This window comes from Triticum aestivum, chromosome 7D, assembly GCF_018294505.1.
Source record: "Triticum aestivum cultivar Chinese Spring chromosome 7D, IWGSC CS RefSeq v2.1, whole genome shotgun sequence".
Taxonomy (NCBI): Eukaryota; Viridiplantae; Streptophyta; class Magnoliopsida; order Poales; family Poaceae; genus Triticum; species Triticum aestivum.
In genome coordinates, this window is record NC_057814.1 from 407,109,261 (window position 1) to 407,136,819 (window position 27,559).

Consider the following 27,559-nt stretch of genomic DNA (forward strand, 5'->3'; position numbering starts at 1 on the left):
GGTCACAGGGCCGCGATGGAGGCGACGCGGCGACTCAGCAGTAGACAGAAGACCGGGTCAGGCTACAGGTGAGTCGGACAGACGGCAGCTCGGAGGTGTCGACGGGTCGCAGCGGCGAAGAGCAGAGACGGCACCGCGGCGGCTCAGCAGCGGCTGGGCGGAGCTACGGACTCACTACCGAGGCAACCCAGCAGGGCCGTGGAGATGCGGAAGAGCGGTGGTGCCACGGTGAAGGCCGGCTCGGCAGGGCCGCGGCAAGCCACTACGGTGGGTCAGAGCAGCGGGGCGGCTCGAATTGTCGGCCGCGACTATGGAATTAGGCGGCGGCGACTCTCCGGAATAGCTCGCGGATCGGATGGCGGATTGAGGCAACGCCGGTGATGTAGGCGGCTCGCTGGTGCGGCCACGGCAGGAGCTTGCCGGCGCGAGATGAGGCCAAGGCCTACTGCGGCTGAACTGTGCGGAGACCCGGCGATTCGAGCGAGGACGGCAGCTCGGACAGGCAGGTTTGACCCCATCCTCAATGAATGCAAAGCGTGAGGGCGACGGCGGCTTGCAGGAACAGCAAGGTGGCAGGGCCGCGTTTTAAGGCGGAGGCACGAGGCCACAGCGGCTGCGAGGCCGGGTAGTTCGACGCCGGCCACGGAGGCTCGATGCGACGGGAAAACCATGGTGATGGCGACTGCTGTAAGTCCCCTTGGAGACATGTCGAGGCGGCAATGGCCAGTGAGGCCACGCATGCCGAAGCAGGCGACGGGGCGAGACGAGACGGGCGAGGCCGAGTCCGTGACTTCCCTTTGCGGGCGGAGCTTCTCGCGGTGGCAACGAGGTGAGGTCGAATCCGAGACGGCAACTGAAGGCGAGGCGACTAGGAGGCGAAGTCAACCCCGAACCCGACTTGAAGAAGCGCTGGTGGAGGCGGGGCGCGCGGCCGAGCCGCGACGCAGCGGCTCGAGGCATGGCGGCGGCTCAGACGCGGCGGATCGGGCCAACGTAATACAAGACCGCGGCGGCAAGGCAAACCGAGGTGTCCTCCCAGAAACAGAGTAGTACTTTTTCTTTTCTTTTCTTGATTCCTTCGATCTTCACGTGAATTAAAGGCAGCCGATTACTGTTTTACCTCAGGACTTCAAGCGACCAGCAGTAGGAAACGCGGCGGATCGGTCGATGACAGTCGCAGCTTTGGGTCTTGATCTTGTATGTAGCAGCAATGCAAATCGCAACTTGCAGCTTGTCAGACTCAACTTGGTAGGCGGTGCCGCAGCAGAAACACAATTCTGATCTGATTTGACGCAATGCCTAGACGCGTGCGGTGGCGCATGTAACCCTAATCTCTCATCTTAATCTCGAACCTTGTACTGCCAGCTCCAAAGTGTAATCATGTTCCAGATCACAATATAATGAACCTGCCGGCTCTTCCTCATCTGACAAAATCGTGAGCTCGTCGATCCCTAGATGAGATCCCTCCAAGAACTCAACACCACCGTGCGCTAGCCCCACGGTGGGCGTCAACTGTCGTGGATTTGTCACGGCAGATGTCCTAGACGTCAACTGTCGTGGATTTGTCACGGCAGATGTCCTAGTGTGAGGACTTAGTCGTGAGGCTAGCGCATCTATGTGGTAGCTTGAGAGGGGTTGACCGGGACGAGAGACGCGAGGCGTATCATCACACAAGAAAAGGATTTAGGCAGCTTCAGGCCCCGGGAAACATCATTCGGAATAGCCCTACATGCTGTTTGTGGCTAGGTTTCATTATGCTCATGAGGAGTCGCCATAAACCGGCTCTTTGTATCTAGCCCTAGAGATTGTTTCTTGTTGCTTGTCCCTCTTGGGGAGCCCTGCCCCTCCTTATATAAGTTGAAGGGATGGGTTACATGTGGAGTCCTATTAGGATTAGGACTAGTCTATTACAAGTGGAACCCTAGTCTGCCCCCTTAAGGGAAAACTTCTTATGCCTTTCCTCGTAAACCGGCCCACCATAACATGAGTCGGCCTTCTGGGCCTTGGGCCCTTGTCATCTGTCTGACCCGCCGTCGGGGCCATTATTAAGTCGCCAGGCTCGTGAGTCGTCACACCAGTGAACCGCCAGACCCATGAGTCGCCAATCCTCCGGCGGGTTACGATGAAGCGCCAAGTCCGGCCGGGTCATACTTCCGGCCGGTCATACCGCAGGGTATATCCCTGACAATTGCCAAGAAGTTGGCGTTCACCAGTCTCTGACCAATTGAGAGGAGTACGGCACTTTCCGCCATAGAGAATCTCGAATGGGGCCTTGCCCGAACTCGCTTGGAAACTGTTGTTGTAGGAGAATTCGGCATATGGAAGACAATCTTCCCACTTCATGCCAAAGGAAATGACACAAGCCCTGAGCATATCTTCAAGGATTTGATTGACTCGCTCGACTTGGCCACTAGTTTGAGGATGGAAAGCTGTGCTGAAGCGAATGTTTGTGCCCATGGCCTTGTGAAAGGAGTCCCAGAACTTAGAAGTGCAAATGCTTCCACGATCTGAAGATATCAATTGCGGAATGTCGTGCAAGGAGACAATCCTGGAGGTGTATAGCTCTGCCAACTGAGCTGCTGTGATAGATTCTTTGATTGGAAGGAAATGAGCCACTTTAGTAAGCTTGTCGATGACAATGAAGATAGCATCATTCCCGTGCTTGGACTTTGGAAATCCAGTCACGAAGTCCATTTCGATATGATCAAACTTCCATTCCGGGATAGCAAGAGGTTGGAGGAGACCAGCTGGTCGTTGGTGTTCTGCTTTCACCCTTCGACAGACATCACATTCGTTCATGAATTGAGCGATTTCTCGCTTCATTCGAGTCCACCAATACGACTGCTTGAGGTCATGGTACATCTTCGTACTTCCAGGATGAATGGAAAGAAGAGAATTGTGTGCCTCGTTCATAATGACTTTCCTTAGATCACCTTTAGGAACCACAATCCGGTCCTCAAAGAATAAAGTGTCTCTGTCATCAATGCGATAGCACTTGTATTTGGAAAGACCCTTGTCGATACCACGTTTCACCTTCTTCACCATGGTATCCAGAAGTTGTGCCTCACGAATTTGATCTTCCAAAGTAGGCGAGACTATGAGGTTGGAAAGAAAGCCCTGAGGAACAACTTGGAGATTCAGCTTGCGGAAAGCTTCACAAAGATCCGGTTGGAATGGCTTGAGGATTAAGCTGTTGCAATAAGCCTTCCTGCTCAAAGCATCTGCAATGACTTGGCCTTGCCTGGAGTATATTCAATACTCGGATTGTACTCTTGAATCATCCCATCGAGTTTGCCTGAGGTTGAGGTTGGGCTGAGTGAAGATGTACTTGAGACTCTTGTGATCGGTGAATATATCCACTTTTCTTCCCAACAAGAGATGTCTCCATGTTATTAATGCATGGACAACTGCCGCCAACTCGTGAGTGGGGTAGTTCTTTTCGTTGGGCTTCAACTGACGAGAGGTATAGGCCACAACTTTCTTCTCTTGCATTAACACAGCACCGAGACCTTGAAGAGAAGCATCACAGAAAATTTCGAATGGCTTGGATTCGTCAGGAGGAGTTAAGACAGGAGTTGTGACGAGTTTCTCTTTGAGAGTGTTGAAAGCAACGTCACACTCAGGAGTCCAGACATACTTCACATGCTTCTGGAGGAGGTTGGAAAGAGGCTTTGCAATCTTAGAGAAATTCTCAACGAATCTTCGGCAATAGCTTGCAAGACCAAGAAAACTGCGAAGCTGCTTGACATTCTGAGGAGGTTCCCAATTCACAATTGCGAACACCTTCTCGGGATTAACAGCGATGCCCTTGGCAGAGATGATATGACCAAGGTAAAGAACTTCATCAAGCCAAAACTCACATTTGGAAAACTTCGCATAGAATTGATACTCTCTGAGCTTGTCGAGCACCAATCGCAAATGTTTGGCATGATCCTTCTTATTCTTGGAGAAGACCAAAATATCATCGAGATACACCAGGACGAATTCATTGGTATAGGGGTTGAAGATGAAGTTCATCATTCGAGAGAATGTTGGAGGAGCATTGACAAGGCCGAAAGACATGACCGTATATTCATAAGAACCAAAGCTTGTTCTGAATGCTGTCTTGGGAATATCTTCTTCACGAATGTGAATCTGATGATAACCCATACGAAGGTCAAGCTTGGATAATACTTTAGCACCTTTAAGTTGCTCAAATAGCTCATTGATGTTGGGAAGTGGATACTTGTTCTTGATTGTCTTCTTGTTCAATGGACGGTAGTCGACACAAAGTCGGTCCGTGCCATCCTTCTTCTGGACAAAAAGAACTCCACAACCCCATGGAGATGAACTCGGTCTGATCAAACCCAGACGCTCTTGTTCATCGAGCCGTTTCTTCAATTCTTTCAGCTCCTTGGGTCCAAGCTTGTAAGGACGCTTGCAAACGGGTTCCGTGCCAGGCTCAAGATCGATAACGAACTCAACTGGCCAGCGAGGAGGCATACCCGGAAGCTCTTCTGGAAAGACATCTTGATACTCACAAACGACTGGAATTTGAGAAATAGCATCCAACTCGCCCTTCTCATTGAGAGAAAAGAACCGAATGGTTTCATCACGAGCGGCATAGATGATAAAATCCTCAGAAGAGTGTGTCAATTGAATTTCCCTGGCAGCACAATCAAGTTGAGCCTTGTGCTTAGAAAGCCAGTCCATCCCGAGAATTAGATCAATATCCGAGTCACCAAGAACAATTGGAGAAGACAGAAATTTATAGTTTCCCATCTTGATGGAAACATCCGGAACCACCAAACTAGAACTCAAACGTTTACCCGGAGAAATGACATCCATGGGTTTACCCAAATGTGAACAAGTGAATTCATGCTTGGCAAAAAACGGTCTTGACATGAAACAAAGCGAAGCACCAGTATCGAATAAGACTTTTGCAGGAATATCATTAACTGAGAGATTACCCATTATCACATCAGTAGATTCCTGCGCTTGAGCTGCATTCATCATGTTCACCTTTGCAGACTTGGGATTATGCTTGACCACTGCATTGCTGGAAGATCTCACAGGAGGAGGAGGCGGAAGGCGCCTTTGGTTGAAGCACTTGTTAGCATAGTGACCTTTCTGCTGACACTTGTTGCAAGTCACCTCTGAGAGTGGACGATGATAAGGAGCATTCGACTTTGGAGCTTGATTCTGAGACTTGTTCTGATAGCCAGGGTTGGGTGGGTGGGAAGATCCATGGCCACCTTTGTTCTTCTGCTGGAAAGGCTGACGAAACGGAGGAGGAGGAGGCAACCAGAACTTCTGTTGCTTAGCAGCCACTAGTGAGGAAGAAGAAGACTGAACTGCGTCCCTGACTCTCTTCTTAGAAGCCTCACACTTGAGCTGAGCAGCCTCTTGCTTCAGTGCCATATTGTAGAAATCATCATACTTGGTCGGCTCAAAAAGCACGAGAGGTAATTGCAGATCTTCTCTGAGGCCACCTCTGAATTGATAGATCATGCTCTTTTCATCAGGAACGTCTTGCTTAGCGAAGCGAGCGAGTTTCTGAAACTGAGTATTGTATTGATACACGGACATGCTGCCTTGCTTGAGATTGCGGAACTCCTCACGCTTGCTCTCAACAACACTTTGTGGAATGTGGTGAGCTTTGAAGTCTCGGCGGAAATCATCCCAGGTAATCACACGACCTCCTCTGGAATCTTTGTATTGTTGATACCACTCGGCAGCTTGATCCTTGAGTTGAAAAGAAGCGAACTTGACAAAGTCCTCAGGCCTGACATTGCTACATTCAAAATGCTTGTTGATGTCCACGAGCCAATCATCGGCGTCTGTGGCCTCGGCACAGTAGCTGAAAGACTTCGGCTGATTTGCGAGGAACTGGTTGAGGGTAGCGAAGTGAGGCTGATTGTTGCCTTGGCCTTGATTTCCTTGATTGCCTTGCCCTTGGGTGCGTTCTTGCAAGAGTTGCAAAATCATCTGAGCATTGGCGTTGGTGGCTGCCATGATAGCTTGCCATGCCTCCGGAGGCGGAGGTGGTGGCGGAGGGTTCGCCTGACTCCCCTCATTGCGTTCCGGATTCTGACGCGTTGGCGGAGCCATCCTGAAGAGGGTGACATCCGTTAGCATCTTGATAGACAAATAGACAAGTTGAATCAACGGATAGAAATTGCAACATATAGTCTTCACAATAAACATTCGAACGAGGATGAACGAATGAATTCCATAGTAAATCATCACACTTCCATTAAGGTGAGAAGCCACTTGATAAGAGATTGATGAATAAAATAACAAGGTACGAGTGGAACAAATAAGTGGTAAGGATTACCCAATCACAAACCAAATATCTGCGGGAAGAAATGCTAAGAGCTACTTGAATCCCACCTATAAACTCCCGAAACTTTCTGGTTATGCAATCTGGTGTTGGGGATACAGGGGACACAAAATATATCACCCAAACTAGCAATCCCTAGATCCAGCTGTATCCATCCGTCAACACATAACCAAGAAACCTTCAGAAATCGTGTACCTCAACCTTCGAAAAGCATCCGTTATACGAGTTATGGCAATACTCCCGAACTCCCGCCCCAGTACTGGGTGGCGTCGAGGTGATCTCACCAACAACTGCATAAAAGAGATTTTCGATGTCGGCGAAACTCAGGTATTCCAGAACTGCAACGATAAAATTGTGACGACAACACCTCGGAGCTCAACTCCCCGGGACACTGCCACAACCCCTAAATGTCAGGAGGCACCAAGAACAATGTTCTCGTCACAAAACCATCGGAACGATTCTAAGATACCCGCGTGATCCTAAAAAATTTTAGTGAAATTTGAGGAGAGAAGAGTCAAAACTTCTACGTCAGGAGGCCTCACCAGAGCGACGAAGGGACTGAGGAGTAAAAAGAATCCTACTCTCCGATATATATAATCCTAAGACTCAAAACATTTTTGTTCTAGACTCAACAACGCCAGCGATTCGATCAAGCAGGGGGCTCCTAAGTCGGGGATGGCTCTGATTACCAACTTGTAACGCCCACGATGCGGCTATATCTCCCACGTGTCGAGGCACGACTTAGAGGCATAACCGCATTGTGGTATTGTCGCAAGAAGGGTCATCTTCACACAATCCCATGTAATGAACAAGAATGGGATAACGAGAGTTGGCTTACAATCGCCACTTCACACAATACATAAATTAATTCATACATCATCCAAAATCCACACATAGACCGACTACGGTCAAATCCAAATGAAAATAAGATAACCCCAAATGCTAGATCCCCGATCGTCCCAACTGGGCTCCACTACTGATCATCAGGAAACGAAACATAGTAACGACCACGTTCCTCGTCGAACTCCCACTTGAGCTCGGTTGCGTCATCTGCACTGGTATCGTCGGCACCTGCAACTGTTTTGGTAGAATCTGTGAGTCACGAGGACTCAGCAATCTCACACCCGCGAGATCAAGACTATTTAAGCTTATAGGAAAGGATGGTGTAATGAGGTGGAGCTGCAGCAGGCACTAAGCATATATGGTGGCTAACATACGCAAATGAGAGCGAGAAGAGAAGCAACGCAACGGTCGCGAAGCTAGAAATGATCAAGAAGTGATCCTGAAACTACTTACGTTCATGCATAACTCAAACCGTGTTCACTTCCCGGACTCCGCCGAGAAGAGACCATCACGGCTACACACACGGTTGATGTATTTTAATTAAGTCAAGTGTCAAGTTCTCTACAACCGGACATTAACAAATTCCCATCTGCCTCATAACCGCGGGCACGGCTTTCGAAAGATAATACCCTGCAGGGGTGTCCCAACTTAGCCCATTATAAGCTCTCACGGTCAACGAAGGATAAACCTTCTCCTGAGAAGACCCGATCAGTCTCGGAATCCCGGTTTACAAGACATTTCGACAATGGTAAAACAAGACCAGCAAAGCCGCCCGATGCGCCGACAAATCCCGATAGGAGCTGCACATATCTCGTTCTCAGGGCACACCGGATAAGTCAAGCTACGAGTAAAACCAGGCCTCGAGTTTCCCCGAGGTGGCCCCGCAGGCTGCTCGGTTCGGACCAACACTCGAAGGAGCACTGGCCCGGGGGGGTTAAATAAAGATGACCCTCGGGCTCGCGAAAACCCAAGGGAAAAGGCTTAGGTGGCAAATGGTAAAACCAAGGTTGGGCCTTGCTGGAGGAGTTTTATTCAAGGCGAACTGTCAAGGGGGTCCCATAAATCACCCAACCGCGTAAGGAACGCAAACTCAAGGAACATAATACCGGTATGACGGAAACTAGGGCGGCAAGAGTGGAACAAAACACCAGGCATAAGGCCGAGCCTTCCACCCTTTACCAAATATATAGATGCATTAATTAAATAAGAGATATTGTGATATTCCAAAATATCCATGTTCCAACATGGAACCAACTTCAACTTCACCTGCAACTAGCAACGCTATAAGAAGGGCTGAGCAAAAGCGGTAACTTAGCCAAACAACGGTTTGCTAGGAAAGGATGGTTAAAGGCTTGACATGGCAATATGGGAGGCATGATATAGCAAGTGGTAGGTAGCGCAGCATGGCAATAGAACGAACAACTATCAAAGCAAAGATAGAAGTGATTTCGAGGGTATGGTCATCTTGCCTGCAAGGTTCTCAGAGTGGACGAAAGCTTGATCCTCGTAAGCGTACTCAACAGGTTCCTCGTTCACGAACTCGTCTCCCGGCTCTACCCACAGTAAGAATACAAGCAATGGAACCACAATCAATCATGGGAAATGCACAAGCAACATGATGCACTACATGCATGATATGCGAGACATGATATGCAATGCGTATGCGTGCTCCGGAAGAAAAAGGATGAACAAGGCAGTAACTTGGCAAACCAAGTATTCCACTGGAAATATGAGATGATTTCGGTCAAAATCGATATAAAGATCACCGGAAACGGATGCACGGTTTGCAAATGGCAAGCAAAACAAGGATGACACAATTCTGCGATTAACAGCATGATAGCACTTATAATACATCAAGTAACTATGCTACAGCACTCCAACATAGCAGCAAAGCATATGGAAGTGATTTACAGGAGATGCTTGACAAAAGATGAACACTGAGCTATGGCTAGATCACACCATAACAGGTTCAAACAAGCATGGAAATAGTGCAAAAGATATCAGTTTCACAGACTTGGTGAAATTACTGGACATGGCATAAACAGCATCAGGTAGCAATGTTCAGAGCAAGCAAAACACATGTTACAGGAAATTAATATAGCAAAACAAGGCATGGCATGAATCTACTAAATGCATATAACAACGGTCCCTTACTGACCATGAGCCAAAAAGGTACAAAAGATATGATGGGACCCATGTAAACATAGCAAGTTTCGTTAACAGGTTTCAGACTTGGCAGAAAAACAGAACATGGCATTCACAACATTATGAAGGCATCTTGGTGAGCTTGAGTCACTCATCACAAAGCAATGCATGACAAAAAAAGCATACCTACAGCAATATGGCATGTTCATGAAGCTATACATGGCAAGAGAAAGTTCATAGAATGTATGAAACAACTACAACAACCTTGGCAAAATTGAATAACACGTAAACAAACTGCCAGGAACATTTTATAGCAAAAGTAGAGCAAGATTAAGACATGCTAGGGCACTCCATAATTGCAAAAAGGGCATGGATGGATAGAGCACAACTATATCTACAATACATCCTTACTGAACATAACCAAAAGAAGCATGGATCTCTCTGTAGCCACATGGATACATGGCAACAAAATAACAGCAGTCACAGACGGCAAAATTCTAAGTCCCTGGAAACAGAAACATCACGAAGCCTAGTTTGCATGCTTGTGCTAGTCACCACTTAGATCACAAAAATACATGCCATACACCTCTGTAAAGATGGCATGGCATAGATCAAAACACCTGTAAAGCTCATGCTCATAAGATGCACACATCAATTGCAACAAAAATAACAAATCACCAAGTTCTGATAATTAGCAGCAGTAAACATCATATAGCACTCTTGCACCAGAGATTTGGGAATCAAGCTGGACTCAAACGAGCATGGAACAATGGAACAAAATGAAGAGCATCTCGAGAGGAATATTTTGATATATCATGCGCATGAAACGGAGCAGTATGCAAGGAGTTATGATGCAATGAACTCGGCACCAGAATGTTGAAACTTCGGGACTTAAGAGAAAAATTCCAGAGGGGGGAAAGTCAACCTCTCTTTGGATATGATTCGGGGCGCGTGCGAACCGAGGCGCCAGGGTGAGCTCGCCGGAGATCGAGGATGGAGCCGGCCGGAGGACAGGGCGACGACGGCCGGAGAGGGAGGAGGACGCCGGGGCGCGGGCGTGGACGGCGGGCGGCGAGGACGGCGGCGGCGCCGGCGGGCGCGGGCGTCGGCGGCCGGCGAGCGGCGAGTGCGGGCGGTCGGAGCCGCGGGCGATGGGGAAGGAGACGGAGGCGCGAGGGCGTCGGGGGAGCCTCGGGCGCGGGCGGCGGCGGTCGGGCCCCGCGGGCCAGACGCGGGACGCGCGGGCCGGCGGCGGTGCAGGGGCCACGTGGCGGCTCCCGATTGGCCCGGGGCGGCGGTGGCGATGCGTCCGTCCAGACCGGACGTGTCCGACGGCGGAGAGGGAGCGGGCTAGGGTTTTCGGGACCCGGGATTTCGGAGGGGATCACATACTTATAGGTGGAGGGAGCTAGGAGGCTCCAAATGGAGTGCGGTTTTCGCCCACACGATCGTGATCGAACGACCGAGAGCATGGAGGGGTCTTAGATGGGTTATTGGGCTGTTTGGAGGGGGGTTTTGCTCCAACACACAAAAAGCCTTTGCGGTTACCCGGTTAACCGTTGGAGCACCAAACGACCTCCAAATGGAACGAAACTTGACAGGTGGTATTCCAAGGCCACTTAGCAAGCCTCGGTCCATTCCGAGAATGTTTAACACCCGCTCACGAAAAGAGACAAGAGGGGGTGCGCCGGTGCATGTGGGAGTGTCGGATCGCAAAACGGACAACGGGGAAAATGCTCGGATGCATGAGACGAACACGTATGCAAATGAGATGCACATGATGACTTGATATAAAATGCATGACATAAACGAAATGCAAAACGAAAGACAAAACCCAACCACGGAGGGAATATCATAACACATAGCCGAAAATGGCAAGAGTTGGAGTTACAAATATGGAAAGTTACATCTGGGGTGTTACAAAGAGCGGATTAGCTACCCGTGCCCACCTTCTAATGAGAGTAACTCTTTAACTCATACATTGTTTAATTCCCCTTCGTGCTTACCGAAGGATGATTGCTATGATGATTGCTATGATCCCGTTGATTCTCTTGAAATATCCCTTTTTGATGATGCTTGCTATGCTTGTGGCCAAGATGCCAATATGAATTATGCTTATGGAGATGAACTTGCTATAGTTCCTTATGTTAAACATTAAATTGTTGCTATTGCACCCACGCATGATAGTCCTATTATCTTTTTGAATTCCCCCGACTACACTATATCGGAGAAGTTTGTGCTTATTAAGGATTATATTGATGGGTTGCCTTTTACTACTACACATGATAATTTTGATGAATGCAATATGCATGTGCTTGTTTCTCCTACTTGCAATTATTATGAGAGAGGAACTATATCCCCACCTCTCTATGTTTCCAATACGATAAAATTGCAAGAAACTGCTTATACTATGCATTGGCCTTTACTAGGTGTGCATGAATTGTTCTTTTATGACATGCCGATGCATAGGAAGAGAGTTAGCCTTCATCACTACATGATATATGTTGATTTGTGCTCACTACTAAATTACAAATCATTGCTAATTAAAATTGGCTTTGATATACCTTGGGATCCGGGTGGATCCATTACTTGAGCACTATATGCCTAGCTTAATGGCTTTAAAGAAAGCGCTGCCAGGGAGACAACCCATAAGTTTTAGAGAGTCATTTATTTCTGTTGAGTGCTTTTATATAGTCTAAAAACAAAAAAATAAAGAGGGGAACCCAAAACTTTTCAAAAAGGAAAGCGAAAGTGAGAAAGACGAGCATTGTTAAAGTTGGAGCTAGCCTTGAACTTTGTTCATGCTCACGGAAACTTTTGTGAATCTTGATTACAGAAACTTTTCAACAAAAATAATTACCCCCCTGTACAATTCCATTGTATTATAAAAATAATGTGCCGAGGTTTGCCTTTAGGATGTTTACAATGCTTGTTGGTTTGTACGGTGCAGAACAGAAACTTTGTCTGTAGTGTGAGATTTTTAGTTTTTTACTGGAACGTCAAATGGTTCTGATTCCTTTTGAAATGTCTTGCTGTACAAATTTTTTATTTTTCCTAATTTTGGCAGAATTTTTCAAGTACCATAAGTATGGTTAATGTTCAGATTGTTACAGACTATTCTGTTTTAGACAGATTCTGTTCTTGATGCATAGTTTGCTTGTTTGATGAAACTATCGATTTATATCAGTGGATTAAGCCATGAAAAAGTTATACTAGAGTAGACACAATGCAGAAATAAAATATGAATTGGTTTGCAACAGTACTTAGAGTAGTGATTTGCTTTATTATACTAACGGATCTTACCGAGTTTTCTGTTGAAGTTTTGTGTGGATGAAGTGTTCGATGATCGAGAAGGTCTCGGTATGAGGAAAAGGAGGAGAGGCAAGAGCTCAAGCTTGGGGATTCCGAAGGCACCCCAAGTAAATATTCAAGGAGACTCAAGCGTCTAAGCTTGGGGATGCCCCGGAAGGCATCCCCTCTTTCTTTAACAAGTATCGGTATGTTTTCGGATTCGTTTCGTTCATGCGATATGTGCAAGTCTTGGAACGTCTTTTGCATTTAGTTTTCACCTTTATTTTATGCACCATGCTGGTATGAGATAGTCCTTGGTTGATTTATATAATGCTCATTGCACTTCACTTAAACTTTTGAGTATGGCTTTATAGAATGCTTCATGTGCTTCGCTTATATCATTTGAAGTTTGGATTGCCTGTTTCTCTTCACATAGAAAACCGCCATTTGTAGAATGCTCTTTTGCTTCACTTATAATTGTTAGAGCGTGGGCATATCTTTTGTAGAAAGAACTAACTCTCTTGATTCACTTATATCTATTCAGAGAGATGACAGGAATTGGTCATTCACATGGTTAGTCATAAAATCCTACATAAACTTGTAGATCACTGAATATGATATGTTTGATTCCTTGCAATAGTTTTGCGATATAAAGATGGTGATATTAGAGTCATGCTAGTGGGTAGTTGTGGATTGTAGAAATACTTGTGTTGGAGTTTGTGATTCCCGTAGCATGCACGTATGGTGAACCGTTATGTAACGAAGTCGGAGCATGAGGTATTTATTGATTGTCTTCCTTATGAGTGGCGGTCGGGGACGAGCGATGGTCTTTTCCTACCAATCTATCCCCCTAGGAACATGCATAGTAGTACTTTGCTTCGAGTGCTAATAAACTTTTGCAATAAGTATATGAGTTATTTATGACTAATGTGAGTCCATGGATTATACGCACTCCCACCCTTCCATCATTGCTAGCCTCTTCGGTACCGTGCATTGCCCTTTCTCACCTCGAGAGTTGGTGCAAACTTCGCCGATGCATCCAAACCCCATGATATGATACGCTCTATCACACATAAGCCTCCTTATATCTTCCTCAAAACAGCCACCATACCTACCTATCATGGCATTTCCATAGCCATTCCGAGATATATTCCCATGCAACTTTCATCATCATCATATACATGACTTGAGCATTTATTGTCATATTGCTTTGCATGATCGTAAGATAGCTAGCATGATGTTTTCATGGCTTGTCCATTTTTTGATGTCATTGCTACGCTAGATCATTGCACATCCCGGTACACCGCCGGAGGCATTCATATAGAGTCATATCTTTGTTCTAGTATCGAGTTGTAATATTGAGTTGTAAGTAAATAGAAGTGTGATGATCATCATTAATAGAGCATTGTCCCAAAAAAAAAGAGGCCAAAGAAGCCTAAATAAAAAATGGGGCCAAAGAAGCCCGCAAAAAAATTATAAAAAGGGACAATGCTACTATCCTCTTTTTCCACACTTGTGCTTCAAAGTATCACCATGTTCTTCATATAGAGAGTCTCTTATGTTGTCACTTTCATATACTAGTGGGAATTTTTCATTATAGAACTTGGCTTGTATATTCCAATGATGGGCTTCCTCAAAATGCCCTAGGTCTTCGTGAGCAAGCAAGTTGGATGCACACCCACTTAGTTTCTTTTGCTGAGCTTTCATACACTTATAGCTCTTAATGCATCCGTTGCATGGCAATCCCTACTCCTCGCATTGACATCAATTGATGGGCATCTCCATAGCCCATTGATTAGCCGCGTCGATGTGAGACTTTCTCTTTTTTTGTCTTCTCCACATAAACCTCCACCATCATATTCTATTCCACCTATAGTGCTATGTTCATGGCTCACGCTCATGTATTGCGTGAAAGTTGAAAAGGTTTGAGAACATCAAAAGTATGAAACAATTGCTTGGCTTGTCATCGGGGTTGTGCATGATGTGAATATTTTGTGTGGTGAAGATGGAGCATAGCCAGACTATATGATTTTGTAGGGATAACTTTCTTTGGCCATGTTATTTTGAAAAGACATGATTGCTTTATTAGTAGGCTTGAAGTATTATTGTTTTTATGTCAAATGATAGACTATTGCCTTGAATCACTCGTGTCTTAATATTCATGCCATGATTAGATATATGATCAAGATTATGCTAGGTAGCATTCCACATCAAAAATTATCTTTTTTATCATTTACCTACTCGAGGACGAGCAGGAATTAAGCTTGGGGATGCTGATATGTATCCGTCGTATCTATAATTTTTGATTGTTCCAAGCCAATATTCTTCAACTTTCATATACTTTTGGCAACTTTTTATATTATTTTTTGGGACTAACATATTGATCCAGTGCCTAGTGCCAGTTCCTGTTTGTTGCATGTTTTATGTTTCGCAGAAACCCAATATCAAACGAAGTCCAAACGGGATAAAAACGGACGGAGAATTATTTTGGAATATTTGTGATTTTTGGGAGGAAGAATCAACGCGAGACAGTGCCCGAGGTGGCCACGAGGGTGGCCCACGCCACCACTTTAAGTGGGCGCGCCCCTGACCCTCGTGGGCCACCCGTAAGGCGGTTGATGCTCTACTTTGGCCGCAAGAAAGCTAATTTTTGGAAAAATATTTGGGCGATGGTTTCAATCCAATCGGATTTACGGATCTCCGGATATAAAAGAAATGGTGCCAGGGCAGAATACCATAATGCAGAAACAGAGAGAGACGGAGAGACGGATCCAATCTCGGAGGGGCTCTCGCCCCTCCCATGCCATGGGAGCCAAGGACCAGAGGGGAAACCCTTCTCCCATCTAGGGACAAGGTCAAGGAAGAAGAAGAAGAAGGGGGGCTCTCTCCACCTTGCTTCCGGTGGCGCCGGAACGCCACCGGGGGCCATCATCATCACCGCGATCTACACCAACACCTCCGCCATCTTCACTAACATCTCCATCACTTTCCCCCTTTATCAATAGCGGTCCACTCTCCCGCAACCCGCTGTACCCTCTACTTGAACATGGTGCTTTATGCTTCATATTATTATCCTATGATGTGTTGCCATCCTATGATGTCTGAGTAGATTTTCGTTGTCCTACGGTGGTTGATGAATTGCTATGATTGATTTAATTTGCTTGTGGTTATGTTGTTGTCCTTTGGTGCCCATCATATGAGCGCGCGCGTGGATCACACCATAGGGTTAGTTGTATGTTGATAGGACTATGTATTGGAGGGCAAGAGTGACAGAAGCTTCAACCTAGCATAGACATTGATGCATACGGGATTGAAGGGGGACCAATATATCTTAATGCTATGGTTGGGTTTTACCTTACTGAACGTTAGTAGTTGCGGATGCTTGCTAATAGTTCCAATCATAAGTGCATAGAATTCCAAGTAAGGTATGACATGCTAGCAGTGGCCTCTCCCACATAAAAATTGCTATCGGTCTAGTAAAGTAGTCAATTGCTTAGGGACAATTTCACAACTCCTACCACCACTTTTCCACACTCACTATATTTACTTTATTGCTTCTTTATCTAAACAGCCCCTACTTTTTATTTATGCGTCCTTTATTATCTTGCAAACCTATCCAACAACACCTACAAAGTACTTCTAGTTGCATACTTGTTCTAGGTAAAGCGAACACTAAGCGTGCGTAGAGTCGTATCAGTGGCACATAGGACTTGAGAAAATATTTGTTCTACCTTTAGCTCCTCGTTGGATTCGACACCCTTATTTATCGAAAGAGGCTACAACTATCCCCTACACTTGTGGGTTATCACACCCCCTCGGCCCCTCCGGTACGGTCCCCATTCACACATGCACAAGCTCCCCCGCGTCTATGCCATGGCACCGCCTATCGCGGTGGTAAACACTTAGCTCGACGCCTGCCGCCGCCGCCAGGCTGTCGGCAAAGCCCACCGCATTTCGCCACTTCCGCTTGCTGCCGCCTATCGCCATCGACTTTCTCGACGCAGCTCGAGGTCGACCAAGCTCCGCTCGGTTGGGGAATCTGCCATACTGAGGGTTCTTTCTCATGGACGACAAGGTAACTAATTTAATGAGATATTATCTCATCTCTTATCCCAGTTCATCTGCCTCCTTTAATCACCCGGCGAAAATCGTCGTGAATTCATTTTTATTCTACCTGATTTGAGGGTTTCTTTCATTCATAGAATGTACAGTGCACCGACACTTCAGGACTTTGCGACCGCCGCCAGAGATTCCATCTCACCGTACCAGATAACTTGAGGACGCGCGCGGTATGTTCAATCTCACCCTAAATCGGTTGGCATGGCCTACTTTCCTGAACATATTCTAAATATTGCTACATTTGGCTAAAAGGTGCCATATGCACCATATACGTCAAAGGGGATTTTCCCCTCTTCTTTCTATATTAGGCAAATTAATGATGTATTGTTCTTTCGATTACTCTCATATTTCCATGACATCATGTTTACCCTATCTGTTTAATTATAGATTTTGTCCTTCGATTTCAACTATTGTACAGTTCTTTCAATTTGGGCCCATATTTGCATGTTACCATATTTTCTTTAACAATCCTACCATTTTCTGCAGAACATCCCTTGCTATGCAACAGATTATGTAGTGCACAATTTTTCCCTTTACATAGATCAAGGCTCCATGGATGTCATACTGCACACAAACCATGGATTTACAATCGTTGCTACTGTAAGACTTGATGAACATGGTGACCCCTATTTTGGCACTGGCTTTTGGAAAGAAATTGCAAAGTTTAATGTACTGAAAGCTGGCACTAAAATTGCACTGCACATAAAAGGGCCTGGTCATGAGATATATGCTAACTTCCCCGGCAAAATCATCCATCCAGACTTTGTTCGAAGTAAGTTTTCTTTTCAACTATCTGCATATGTTGACTTACCCAGCAATGTCAAATGAATTGTGTAGTATTTAAGCAACCAATTTTTATTCCCTTTTCTTACTATATTCCTACCTAATAACTTCTAGTTACCAGTACACTTTTCTATTGCCCTGTTTTAACTAAATATTCCCTGTACTCCCATTTCTATCAGAAAGCGCCGCTGACAAGGAGACTCTGAAGGTGGAGAACGGGGCTGCCAACAAGCAGAGGCGGGGCGAGCTAGAACCGCAAGCGACTCCAGCATGCCTAGACTTCATCAGCAGCCTCCTCGATGATATGTTGAGAGTCATCATCTCCCTCCTCCCAATCAAATATGGGGCGCGGACAACCGTCCTTTCCCGGCGGTGGCGCCCCCTATGGAACTCCAGCCCTCTCGACCTCATCGACACCCATGAGCTCTGCCATGGCTATCGCAAAAGCTTGGATGCGTTCTCCAAGATCCTCGGCGGTCACCTTGGCCCAACCAAAGGCCTTAGACTGGGCAAGTTCTGTTCCAACGGCAAGGACTAAGCCAAGCCTGACGACTGGTTCCAATCCCCCGCCCTAGATCAGTTCGAGCAGCTCACTTTTGATGATGGACATATGCGGTCGCTGTTGGATTTCGGGTTCCGGCAAAACCCTCGAGGTTCGAACACTGGGGTGCGCACGAAGATCTCCCCCTATCTAATCACGCCCTCAACCTCGCTACGATCTCAAAGGCTAGCTCGATGAACTCGCAACACAAGAGACACCAGGTTTATACTGGTTCGGGCCACCATTGTGGTGTAATACCCTACTCCTGTGTGGTGGTGGCGGATTGCCTCTTGGGCTGGTGATGAACAGTACAAGGGGAAGAACAGCCTCCTGAGGAGAGGTGTTCTTGTGCTCGGTGAATGTGTTTTTGGGTGAGGATGGCTTAAGATGGGCCCCTCCTACTATGGTGGCTAGTCCTATTTATAGAGGCCCTGGTCCTCCTCCCAAATATTGAGCGGGAAGGGAGCCAACAACGGCCAATTTGAAAGGGGACAGCTAGTACAAGCTATCCGGAAAAAAGTAGTCTTCGCCTGCCAAAGGCTCTGGTGGTGACGCCATCTTGGGCTCCACGGTGACCTCTGTCCTGTCGCCCTGCTGGTCTTGGTCTCGTTGCACTGATATGGAAACCTTTGCCTCATGCCTCGGTACTCCTCGCATGTGCTTGCCTCCTTAGCACCAAAGAGGAAACGAGGACACTGTGCGCGTTGGCGCCCGCCTGGCGCCCGCCTAGTCTTGGTCGTCATGGCTGACGTCGTAGGAACCTCGCGAGGTTCGCCTTGCCTTGATCTCTCCGCCCCTCGCGAGCCAGCCTGGTGAGGCCGCTCCCGAGGAGGTCTTGTGTCATCAGCCTCGCGAGGCTTGGCCCCTTGCGAGGGTCTTGAATGCTTGTTGGTGAAGACGGGACGTACTGGGCCTCAAGTGGAGCCACGCCTTGGGCCGCAGGTAGGCAAGTCTGGGGACCCCCGTTCCCAGGACGCCGACAGTAGCCCCCGGGCCCAAGGCACGCTCGGACTTGGCTTTGAGGCGAAGCCAAAGGGCAAGTGCGGAGCGCCGTGGGCCCCAACAGCCTGCGGCCTTGGTCAACGCATGGCGACTGATTGGACGTGGGCGTCCCCGCTTCCCCATGCAGCCTTGAAATCTGCCTGGCTAGGCGGCCACGGCATCCTACACAGTTATTTCCCCGTTGCTGGCAACGCACTCCCCAACTTCCTGCCTCCTCGTACCTCTGCTTCCTCTTCCAATCTGACTCGAGCTCAGCCTCTCAATCGCCATGGCGCCGAACCGGGCGGAGAAAGGGAAGAAGCCCTTGTCCTCAGCCAGCTCACCTCCGGCCGTCGAGCCCGCCGTCGGCCGATCGCGGGTGCTCAACCAGGAGGCCATGGATAAGGTCCGCCCTGTGCTTGCTACCAGCTTCAACGAATGGGGAGGGACGGTGGCCTGGCCTACGTCCCGAGCCTCCATTGATTGGACGGCCACCGAGGTCCAGTTCTTCGTCGATGCCCTGTGGGCTGGTCTGGTTCCTCCCTTCTTCGCCTTCTTCGATGCCGTGCTTTCCCATTATCAGATCCATATGCTGCATCTTGATCCCCAATCTGTCGCCCTTCTCGCCGTCTTCTCCTTTGTCTGCGAGGCCATGGTGGGCATTGCTCCTTCTGTGGCCCTCTTGCGCCATTTCTTCTCGTTACACCTGACCGACCCCCGGCAGTGCTCGGGGTGCCTGAGCTTCCAGGCCGTGACGGCGACAGCCGGCTCGGGGATTGACTGCGATCTCCCGCCGTCTACGAGCGAGTTTCGGATGCGGTGGGTGTATGTTGATGTCGGAGTACTCAGTCCCCTGCTCTCGCCTCCGTCGTTCCCCGCCATCCCCAGCTCCGGCTGGGGTCACGAGGAGCTCGTGAGCTCCCGTCTCTCTTTCGTCTGGCTCCGGCTGAGGAGGCTGGAGGATCTTGGTGTGACCGCGCCCATGGTGATGAAGGAGTTCCTCCAGCGCCGTATCGCCCCACTCCAGCGCCATTCCCAGCCGATGTGGACTCTGATAGGCGACCAGGATCGTATGAGGCTTCAGCAGTCGGGGCTTCCGGCCGAGGCGCAAAGGACGGTGCTCGAAGTCCTGGCCAGTGACCCCTTGCTGGGTGATTTGTTGCAGGGGGTAGTTGCTTGTACAACTGCCCGAATAGGGTGGAGTTCGCGGGGTAGATGCCCCCTTTCGACGAATGGGGGATGCGTCCAGTCGGCCTTGTGGGGCCTCGTGAGAATCTCGTCACTATGATTCCTCTCCTTGTCGCCGGCGCTGAGCCTGCCCCAAGAGTGGACGTAGGGAGGCAGGCACTGCCAGAGGCTGGAGGCGCAGGTGCTGAGGCGTTGATGCCGCCTGAGGCTCCCGAGGCATCGTCCTCGAGAACCCGTGATTCTCATCCTGGGGCGGCAACTGAGAGGGTGACGCAGCCCACTGCTCCTGAGGCCAAGGCTCCTGAGGCCTTGGCAGGTCGTCGCGAGGCGGAGCCCGATAGCTCTGTTCAGCCTGGCGCTCCCGAGGTCGTCTCCTTGGGTGCTTCACCCGCCACGCACCGTGCTGGTTGCCACGTACAGCTCTTGGGCCGGTTCCGCGTGGACTTTGAGGCGCTCCGTAAGAGGAAGGGGTCTCCAAGCTGCAGTAGTAGCACTGTCCGGTCATTGAAGCATAGGAAGTACATCGCCATAGACGAGTAAGTACCTTATTTTTGTAATTCTTCGAGTGTTGCTTCCCTTTCTGACGGCGGCTCTTCAGGATCCCTTCTACCAAGGCTGTGGAGCCTCCTGAGGAGCAACTTCCTCTTGCCTCATCTTCCTCGCTAGCCTTGAGTGCCCCAAGCCGGCGCGCCGCCTCTCGCGCGGGGTCGGCTGAAGAGGCAAGCCTGCCTGCAATGCGCCTCGGGCCCGTGCCCTTGCCGCCTCTCCTCCATGGCCTTGCTTGGAGCGCGGTCGGCGTGCCAAGGGCTCCTCCTGTGGTCGTAGACAGCGGCTGGATGGCTTCGATCTTGGGCTTCCCTTCAAGCAGCGGGTCTACGCCTACCCGGGCCCCTTGCAGGGCCTGGCCAGCGATCGGGGGGCGCCAGCCCGCAGCCCCCGTCCGAGAGGGGGTGAGCCGCCCCGGACCCCGTCGGCAGACCCCGAGGCGGGGGACGGCATCGGTCGTGCGCTTAGTTTTGTGCACGAACGAAGCGTCATCCGTCACGTGCTTTTCCAGGAGGCAATGGGCGCGATGAATCGGCTCGGTGGGGAACTCGCTGATGTAGATGCGTGCCTCGAGGCCGAGGGTCTTCGGTTGATGGAGGAGCGGCGCAAGCTGAAGTGGACATCAACCTCGCGCGCCACCAGCGTGAGCTTGACAATGCGAAGGCCGAGGCGTCTCTTGCGACCTCGCGCGAGGCCTACTCCCGAGCCTTGGAAGAAGCCCGAGAAGCCAACCGCCGCTGCGAGATCGCCGAGAAACGCGCGTGGGAGCTCCAGGCCTGGAGCGCCTCCTTGGAGCGGCAGGTGGAGGCGCGCCAAGCCGCTCTTGCGTCGATGAGGAGGACGCCTGCCGAGGAGGAAGAGATCCTGAAGCGCGAAGAAGCGCTGGCGCTGGAAGCCGTGGAGCGCAGCCTCGAGCATGAGCGGTTGGAGACGAGGGAGCGCCAAGTTGCTCTAGCAGAGGATGCCGTCAGCACGCGCAAGGCTCGGGCCTAGGAGGATGTCGACCGCCGCGTGGCCGAGGCTCACGTGGATCTTGTGGGCAGGTACAACCTGGAGCTGGAGCTTGTAGCGGCCGAGGCTGCAGGCAGGACTGGTGCCCTCAAGTCCAGGCTCACTGAGGCGGAGCGACACGAGGAGGCCGCCGCAGCTGCCCTGGTCTCGGCGCAGGCTGAGCTGGCCTCTGCCCGCGCCGAGCTGCTTCCTCTTCAGCAGCGGGTCGTCAACACCAAGTCCATCACGTAGCAGAACAGGGAGGAAGTGCTTCAACGGCGGACGCTAGAGGGCGTGCACACCCCCATGCTCGAGGGCCTCATGAACAGGGCCAATGCGGCGCTGGGCAACATCTGTGATGAGAACGCCCCTCATCCCCATGCGAACGACTACGCCAGCCACCTCTGCTTCTTCACCGACGTGGTGACGCGCCTGGAGAATCGTTCCGAGAGAGCTCGCCAACTTGTTGAAGAGAGGAGTTGTGGCCTGCTTGGGCGCGCGTTCTCGTGCGTCCTCAGCCATCTCCAAAACACTTACCCTGGCTTCGACTTTGATGCCGCCATTGCCCCATACCCGAGGACATCCGAGGTGACCTGGCGCACTGGGTGGAAGACAATGTGGACGCGCTGGTCAGGGCCTTTACTTCCGATGACGATGCGGTGGTGGTTGCGGCGGACGAAAGCGACGTGGTCAACGACGGTGAGGGCGGCGCCGGTGATGGTGACAGGAACGCCAGCGACGGCGAAAGCGACGCCAGTGACGCGTCTGAAGGCGACCCAGGGGACGCTGTGAGCGACATGTCTGATTGAACCCGCACCTCCCTAATGTCTACTACACAACCTTCTTCTTGTAGACGTTGTTGGGCCTCCAAGTGTAGAGGTTTGTAGGACAGTAGCAAATTTCCCTCAAGTGGATGACCTAAGGTTTATCAATCCGTGGGAGGCATAGGATGAAGATGGTCTCTCTCTCAAGCAACCCTGCAACCAAATAATAAAGAGTCTCTTGTGTCCCCAACACACCCAATACAATGGTAAATTGTATAGGTGCACTAGTTTGGCGAAGAGATGGTGAAACAAGTGCAATATGGATGGTAGATATAGGTTTTTGTAATCTGAAAATGTAAAAACAGCAAGGTAACAAGTGGTAAAAGTGAGCGTAAATGGTATTGCAATGCTAGGAAACAAGGCCTAGGGTTCATACTTTCACTAGTGCAAGTTCTCTCAACAATAATAACATAATTAGATCATATAACAATCCCTCAACATGCAACAAAGAGTCACTCCAAAGTCACTAATAGCGGAGAACAAACGAAGAGATTATGGTAGGGTACGAAACCACCTCAAAGTTATCCTTTCTGATCGATCTATTCAAGAGTCCGTAGTAAAATAACACGAAGCTATTCTTTCCGTTCGATCTATCATAGAGTTCGTACTAGAATAACACCTTAAGACACAAATCAACCAAAACCCTAATGTCACCTAGATATTCCAATGTCACCTCAAGTATTCGTGGGTATGATTATACGATATACATCACACAATCTCAGATTCATCTATTCGAACCAACACAAAGTACTTCAAAGAGTGCCCCAAAGTTTCTACCGGAGAGTCAAGACGAAAACGTGTGCCAACACCTATGCATAAGTTCACGAGGTCATGGAACCCGCAAGTTGATCACCAAAACATACATCAAGTAGATCACGTGATATCCCATTGTCACCACAGATGCACATGCAAGACATACATCAAGTGTTCTCAAATCCTTAGACTCAATCCGATAAGATAACTTCGAAGGGAAAACTCAATCCATTACAAGAGAGTAGAGGGGGAGAAACATCATAAGATCCAACTATAATAGCAAAGCTCGCGATACATCAAGATCGTGCCAAATCAAGAACACGAGAGAGAGAGAGAGAGAGAGAGAGAGAGAGATCAAACACATAGCTACTGGTACATACCCTCAGCCCCGAGGGTGAACTCCTCCCTCCTCGTCATGGAGCGCGCCGGGATGATGAAGATGGCCACCGGTGATGGATCCCCCCTCCGGCAGGGTGTCGGAATAGGGTCCCGATTGGTTTTTGGTGGCTACAGAGGCTTGTGGTGACGGAACTCCCGATCTAGGTTTCTTTCTAAAAGTTTGGGGTTATATAAGAGGTGTTGGAGTCGGGAACAAGTCAGGGGGGTCCCCGAGGCGGCCACGAGGCAGGGGGGCGCACCCAGGGGGTAGGGCGCACCCCCCACCCTCGTGGTGGCCTCGGGACTCTTCTGGCCCACTTCCGGTACTCCGTGGGCTTCTTCTGGTCCAAAAATGATCTCCGTCAAATTTCAGCTCAATTGGACTCCGTTTGGTTTTCCTTTTCTGCGATACTCAAAAACAAGGAAAAAACAGAAACTGGCAATGGGCTCTAGGTTAATAGGTTAGTCCCAAAAATCATATAAAATAGCATATAAATGCATATAAAACATCCTAGATGGATAATATAATAGCATGGAACAATCAAAAATTATAGATACGTTGGAGACGTATCAAGCATCCCCAAGCTTAATTCCTGCTCGTCCTCAAGTAGGTAAATGATAAAAATAGAATTTTTGATGTGGAATGCTACGTAACATATTTATTGATGTAATCTTGTTTATTGTGGCGAGAATATTCAGATCTATAAGATTCAAGACAAAAGTTTAATATTCACATAAAAATAATAATACTTCAAGCATACTAACCAAGCAATTATGTCCTCTCCAAATAACATAGCCAAAGAAATGCTCATCCCTACAAATCATATAGTTTGGCCATGCTTCCATCTTCGTCACACAAAATGCTCTCATCATGCACAACCCCGATGACAAGCCAAGAAATTGTTTCATACTTTAGTATTCTCAAACTTTTTTAAACTTTCACGCAATACATGAGCGTGAGCCATGGACATAGCACTATGGGTGGAATAGAATATGATGATGGAGGTTGTGTGGAGAAGACAAAAAAAGGAAAAGTCTCACATCGACGCGACTAATCAATGGGCTATGGAGATGCCCATCAACTGATGTCAATGCGAGGAGTAGGGATTGCCATGCAACAGATGCACTAGAGCTATAAATGTATGAAAGCTCAACAAAAGAAACTAAGTGGGTGTGCATCCAACTTGCTTGCTCATGAAGACCTAGGGCATTTGAGGAAGCCCATTGTTGGAATATACAAGCCAAGTTCTATAATGAAAAATTCCCACTAGTATATGAAAGTGACAAAACAAGAGACTCTCTATCATAAAGGTCATGGTGCTACTTTGAAGCACAAGTGTGGAAAAAGGATAGTAGCATTGTCCCATTTATTTCTTTTTTTTATTTGACCCCCTTTTTTTAATTGGCCTTTCTTTTTTTCTTTTTTTATTTGGCCTTTCCTTTTTTTGGCCTTTCTTTTTTTTCTTTTTTGGGACAATGCTCTATTAATGATGATCATCACACTTCTATTTATTTACAAATCAATGATTACAACTCGATACTAGAACAAAAATATGACTCTATATGAATGCCTTCGGCGGTGCCGGGATGGGCAATGAATCAAGAGTGACATGCATGAAATAATATGAATGGTGGCTTTGCCACAAATACGATGTCAACTACATGATCATGCAAGGCAATATGACAATGATGAAGCGTGTCATAATAAACGGAAGAGTGGAAAGTTGCATGGCAATATATCTCGGAATGGCTATGGAAATGCCATAATAGGTAGGTATGGTGGCTGTTTTGAGGAAGATATAAGGAGGTTTATGTGTGATAGAGCGTATCGTATCACGGGGTTTGGATGCATCGGCGAAGTTTGCACCAACTCTCAAGGTGAGAAAGGGCAATGGACGGTACTGAATAGGCTAGCAATGATGGAAGGTTGAGAGTGCGTATAATCCATGGACTCAACATTAGTCATAAAGAACTCACATACTTATTGCAAAAATCTACAAGTCATCAAAAACCAAGCACTACGCGCATGCTCCTAGGGGGATAGATTGGTAGGAAAAGACCATCGCTCGTCCCCGACCGCCACTCATAAGGATGACAATCAAAGAACACCTCATGTTTCAAATTTATCACACAACGGTTACCATACGTGCATGCTACGGGACTTGCAAACTTCAACACAAGTATTTCTCAAATTCACAATTACTCAACTAGCACAACTCTAATATTACCATCTTCATATCTCAAAACAATCATCAAGTATCAAGCTTCTCATAGTATTCAATGCACTTTATATGGAAGTTTTTATTATACCCGTCTTGGATGCCCATCATATTAGGACTAAATTCATAACCAAAGCACACTACCATGCTGTTTAAGACTCTCAAAATAATATAAGTGAAGCATGATAGTTCATCTATTTCTTCAAAATAAAACCACCGCCGTGCTCTAAAAAGATATAAGTGAAGCACTAGAGCAAATGACAAACTACTCCAAAAGATATAAGTGAAGATCAATGAGTAGTCGAATAATTATGCAACTATGTGAAGACTCTCTAACATTTAAGAATTTCAGATCTTGGTATTTTATTCAAACATCAAGCAAAACAAAATAAAATAAAATGACACTCCAAGCAAAACACATATCATGTGGTGAATAAAAATACCTTGGGGTGCCTTGGGCATCCCCAAGCTTAGGCTCTTGCCACTCCTTATTCCATAGTCCATCGAATCTTTACCCAAAACTTGAAAACTTCACAACACAAAACTCAACAGAAAACTCGTAAGCTCCGTTAGTATAAGAAAGTAAATCACCACTTAGGTACTGTTATGAACTCATTCTAAATTCATATTGGTGCAATATCTACTGTATTCCAACTTCTCTATGGTTCATACCCTCTGATACTACTGATAGATTCATCAAAATAAGCAAACAACACATAGAAAACAGAATCTGTCAAAAACAGAACAGTCTGTAGTAATCTGTATCAAACGTATACTTCTGGAAATCCAAAAATTCTGAAATAAATTGGTGGACCTGAGGAATTTGTCTATTAATCATCTTCAAAACGAATCAACCTAAAACCACTCTCCAGTAAAAATTGGCAGCTAATATCGTGAGCGCTAAAGTTTCTGTTTTTTACAGCAAGATCATAAAGACTTCACCCAAGTCTTCCCAAAGGTTCTACTTGGCACAAACACTAATTAAAACATAAAACCACATCTAACCAGAGGCTATATAGATTATTTATTACTAAACAGAAGCAAAAGGCAAAGAACAAAAATAAAATTGGGTTGCCTCCCAAAAAGCGCTATCGTTTAACGCCCCTAGCTAGGCATGATGATTTCAATGATGCTCACATAAAAGATAAGAATTGAAAGATAAAGAGAGCATCATGAAGAATACGACTAGCACATTTAAGTCTAACCCACTTCCTATGCATAGGGATTTTGTGAGCAAACAACTTATGGTAACAATGATCAACTAGCATAGGAAGGCAAAACAAGCATAACTTCACAACTTTAAGCACATAGAGAGGAAACTTGATATTATTGCAATTCCTACAAGCATATGTTCCTCCCTCATAATAATTTTCAGTAGCATCATGAATGAATTCAACAATATAACCATCACATAAAGCATTCTTTTCATGATCTACAAGCATAGAATTTTTATTACTCTCCACATAAGCAAAATTCTTCTCATTAATAGTAGTGGGAGCAAACTCAACAAAATAATTATCATGTGAGGCATAATCCAATTGAAAACTAAAATCATGATGACAAGTTTCATGGTTATCATTATTCTTTATAGCATACATGTCATCACAATAATCATCATAGATAGCAACTTTGTTCT